Genomic DNA, 5291 nt, shown 5'->3' on the forward strand with positions numbered 1-5291 from the left:
TGCTCAGCCCCCAAAGCTACACATCAGGTTATAGGGATACATGTGTTCATTCCTCAGGCTCCTGCCGCGGCCCAAGAGCACGCTTCGTCTTTCATTGCCACAATAAGAAAGGAAGATGATGGTGGGATTTTGTCGAAAATGACGGTGTTCCGATGCCGCCAAAGGGACCAAGCCGTGAGCGAGGCGATGCTGGCCAGTCCGCGTCGCCGCGATGCCCGCTAAGCCAGAAGAGCTGAGGAGAGCCAATCAAAGAAGCTTACAAAACCATCCGGAGTAGTGGTAATCGGGGAGCACCAAACGAGGATTCCGTGCCAAGTGGTACGCGCCAAGATGCAGCCCACAAGGATGTGGTCAACATGTATAGAATGTCCTCATGTTAAAGTTTCAAAATTCATACGCACTTGTACTAAGTGTGCGTCAATTAGTATGGATCAGAGGAAGTACTTTGTATCTGTTTCTACACATGACATTTTCTCTGTTTTCTGAGACTTAAAAGGTGTATCTTTGTTTTAATTTTTTGACTAAACACGTCTATGGGGTGGGTTCAGAATTCAGATGTACCCTCGGGTGGGAAATTTTCTATCCTGCTCCGGCCTCCGGCTGCGTGCATTAATTGTACTGTATTCGACTTTTAATTTACTTCCACCATGCCTTGCATGTTGGCGTGTTGCAAGGCAAGAAAGCTCTGATGGCCGTGGTCTGACGGGGTTCCCAAATGCGTGCAAGGTGCAGTTTAGTGGGTGTTACCTGTTGCGCGTCCGCAAAGCGAGATAATTAAGCCACTCACTTGAAACTATCGCTTGCTGTTACCATGGATCTGTTTTGCCTGCTACCACACCTTTTCTTTTGCACGAGTAACACACGTAGGACCTCTTCGTTTACGAATCCTTGCTACTTCCTCCGTCCTTTAAAAATATACTTCTAACTTTGTTGGAGGGTCAAACTATCTTAATGTTTGACCGAGTTTATACAAAAATATATCAATGTTTGAAAAACTAAATAGGTATATGATGAAAATATATTTTATCATGAATATAATGCTACTAATTTGATGACATAAATATTGATGAATTATTGTATAATTACGGTTAAACATAAAAATGTTTGATTTCTCAACAAAATTAAAAGTACACTCTTTAAAGGACGGAGGGAGTTGTTGCTACTGCTTTTTGCAGATGGAGTTAGCTCGGTTGCAGGGGGAGAAATTAATCAAGGGGAGGAATGACGCGTATGAGAGCAGGGATGAGGGATCGATGTAGCTCATGTGGTGAATTGGTTCACGTACCCAGCTGCTTGTATATGGTGCGTGCGTGTGTGTCTCTCTCGTCTCGACTGATGTTTTAGCTAGCACATGGCACGAGAGTCCATGGCCCCAACGCTCCCCCGATGCTGCCTATGCATGTGTGTGTGCTGTGCTGTGCATGGCCAAATAAGGTATACACCACGCTCCCCAGCCCAGCCCCAGCTGCAGCGCAACTTCGCCGCTTGTTCCTTGCCCATCGGCGCCTCGCCATCCATCATATACCGTCTCCAAGACCTTGCTCCCACCCTGCCTTGACCCGTGACCGTGAGAGCCTGAGAGAGTGAGAGCTAGCTAGCTCACTGTGCTTTTTCAAAGACCCATTGCCGCTGCCGGCCCGTCCCGATGCATCCTGGCGCAGGTGGTGGTGCGCCGGGGCACGTGCGCGCGGCGGCCAGGGCCACCCTCATCCTCGGCTTGGCGGTGGCCGCCATGGGCCTCTTCTCCGACACCCTCAACCCCGGCGACTTCCACGCCCAGCTGGTACCAACCGTCTCAACTCCACTTCTCGCCCACCTCCCTCTGCCGGCGTGGCACCTACTAATTCATTTCCTCGCTACGCAGTCGCAGGTCGAGCACGCGGCGGCGCCGGCCGCGTACGGCGGGCAGCCCCAGCAGCGCTGCGCGGCCACGGAGGCGGAGGCGCTGGACCTGCGCGCCACGGCGCTCGTGCTGGTGCTCACGGGGGCGGCGCAGGCGATGCTGGCCGCGGCAGCCGGCGTGGCCTTGGCGGCGGGGTCCCCGTCCCTCCAATGTCTAGGCCGGTTCCTCGCCCTCATCGCGCACTGCTTCGTCCCCACGAACGCCTGGTTCCTCTACTCTGTCCTCCAGGGAGCGGCGGCCGTTGCCGTCGGGCACTGCGCCAGCGGGTACAGCCTCAACTTCACCACCGGCTGCGTCCTCGCCGCCGTGTCATACGGCGTGCTGTTCGTCGTGAGCCTCTTAGCCACCGTCTGCGGAGGGATCAAGCTACGCATGGCTGCCACTGATCCCCTCTAAGCTTAGCTTAGCTCAGATTTGCTTTGCTAGCTTGCAGCATCCATCTTCTTCTACCTAGCACTGCCGGCCACTACTGCACTTAGCGAGCTAGCTCGCAGCATCTATCTTCTAGAGTACGTATACTACCTTGCAGTACTAAACCATCCATGGATCTTAATTGGTGATTAATTTGTATGCTTACTATTATTAGTGTGATGATCGAGATGGGATTAATTATTAACGTGTGTGTGTGTGCGCGCGCGCGCGCGCGCGCGCGTGTGTCTGTATTCTGTAATGTAATGTAAGATGATGCTAGCTACTCCTAACTACTTGTTCTGTATGAAATATATGTGTTAGACATTTTATTGTGTGTTCTTGCCTCTCCCCATCTACCACCTCACTATCATGTCGACTGAATCAGTACGTGCTACTGCTGCGGTTTATTACTGCTTTCCTTTTTTAGTATACTGCTGCATCAGTACTACTTTTTTCTTGTGTGCCTTGGTATTCTAATTCTAGGCATGGCAACTTCACTATGCATCTCCTCCTAACAATTCAGTCTTAAACACAAAATTAAGTAATGCTTCAAACACAAGAGATACGTCTAACTCATCGATCATGAGTAGTACTCCCTCCGTCCCAAAATAAGTGTCTCAACTTTGTACTAGCTCTAGTACAAATTTGTACACAACCTCAAGACACTTATTTTGGGACGGAGGGAGTATTTACTTGAACGTGAAGGTTTATTCCACCAATCCACCATTTTTTAAAAATTAATACAGTAATATTATTTGAATTATCTGGGTACTGTATGAAAAAGAAAAGGTAGTGATCGGTTCATGAAGGGTAGCAAGACCCCTTCTCTCCCTCTCTCAAGAAAAGAGGGCGAGCAAGACCCATATATCCTTTAGTAGTAGAGCATTCTGCAGCAAGGCCATCACAAGGGCCTGTAAGTGTCAGTGAAGTTTCCAAGGTACCGAATCCATCATAGCTACTTTACACTGAAATGGTAGAGTATACATCTCAAAAAAAAAAGGTAGAGCAGATTGGGTGCCAGGACCCACAACAGTGGCCGCTCGGGGCTGGGCAGCTTGCATTGCGCACCGGGATCAAATTGGTTGCCACGCTAGCTGTTTGAAATCGCTACTCCCTCCGTTCGGAATTACTTGTCTCGGAAATGGATGTATCTAGAACTAAAATAATAGTTCTAGATACATCCATTTCCGAGACAAGTAATTCCGAACGGAGGGAGTACTTTCCAAACATCATTTATAAAGGGGGAAAATCTATCGTTCCAATTACTCCCTATAATCTTGTGCACAAGACACTTATATAAGCAACCACGAGGAGTAGTTTATTTTTTTCAGCAAGTTTGCAAGTAATAACCTTCAAATCAAAAAGTAGTAGATTGGAGCATACTACATATGCTCTCAACAATTAATTCCCTTCATCACTTTTAAATTGAAGAAGTACATATATGACCACACCCACGCGGCCTGTTAGGGCGGCACGGGAGGTGTCCGCCCCTCCCTTGATCGAGCTCCCATCGCCACCACCAATTGATGGTGTCGGGTAAAGCCTACACGGCTTACGACGATGATGAGGCTTCTAAGGCTGGTCATAGTGGAGAGTAACTTAGACTAGTAACATACATATGTTACTAGTCTATGTTACTACCTTCATAGTGGGTAGTGTCATAGGTGTGGTAACATAGTTGCCTTCATTTATTACTTTGTAGACTCATTATGCATTGGAAACCGTTATGTGATGGTAACATATTATGTTACTCTATTTGCCTCTCTCCTCATTAACTACTTGCCACATCACCATTTTTGCTTATGTGGCATCTATGTTACTACCTATGTTACTCCCACTATGACCAGCCTAACGATTCCACGACGCGAGGCTCTGCAGCGCTGTCGCGGAGAAGAGGTGCCCGACAACAGCTTGACAGTGGGTGGTTGTCCGGTCTTGGATTGGAGTCTTCGGTGTGACATTCACGTGGGTGGTTGCTAAGTGGCTTTGAGCGCATGGAAGAAGATGGCGGGAAGGGTGAAAGTGCATGTTGTCACTCCGAGGCTTCACTTCCATTTATAGGCCAGGCCTAATCGAAACAGCACATGTAAATCGTGTCGCATTTAATGTGGAAGGCGATTGGACATGACCTAGCCGAGGCCTGCACCACCCCGTGCTCCCGTTTGACCGGGTCCGACTCGTTGGATTCGCCAAACCTCCCTACGAATCAAGTCAGTCTACCACTCAACCTTGTTAGCTGTGACGTCTCGGATGACCTCATCAAAGATTTCCAGGGCTTACTGATCTTTCGGGCCAGCTTAGACTAAGCTTGAACGGAACAGATTCGGGTCGCGTGGTATAGAGAAATATTGTCATGTTGAAGTTTCGAAATTCATATGCACGTGCTTGTATCCGTTTATATGCATGACATTTTCTGTGTTTTTTTAGACTTGAAAGGTGTTTTTTTTTTTACTAAACACGTGTACGGGGTGGGTTCAGATGAACCCCCGGATGAGTAGTGCCTTTTTTTTACAAATCCATGTCTTTTTTTGAGGGAATTTTACAAATCCATGTCTTAGTAGTGCCTTTTCCCGAACGGAGTTAGCTCTGTTGCGCAGTGAGAGAGATCAAGGGAAGGAATCTCTTTTCCCAAGGAAATGTTGCGCAGTGATGCACGCAGCTGATCAAAAGTGGACACGATGGTGAATTGGCTCGCGTACCCAGCTGATCAGTGTGTGTATCTCTACCGGTTTCTTCGCATATGACACGAGTTCATGGCCTCACGCTCTCACGGCGGAGATGCGTTGTGCCTCAGCGCCACTCTGCATTTCGGTACATCCGATTGCAATTTCGCAAACAAGTCGAGCATTGCCAAAGATGGAAGATGGCATGCGTGCAACTTCGTCGTGCCTTCCTTTGACCATCGCCGATCGTCATCGACCCTACGCGTCTCGCCATCCAGCCATCATGCTCTGCACTTCATGTGCTTGTATAGCCG

This window comes from Triticum dicoccoides, chromosome 5B (assembly GCF_002162155.2).
Source record: "Triticum dicoccoides isolate Atlit2015 ecotype Zavitan chromosome 5B, WEW_v2.0, whole genome shotgun sequence".
Lineage (NCBI taxonomy): Eukaryota > Viridiplantae > Streptophyta > Magnoliopsida > Poales > Poaceae > Triticum > Triticum dicoccoides.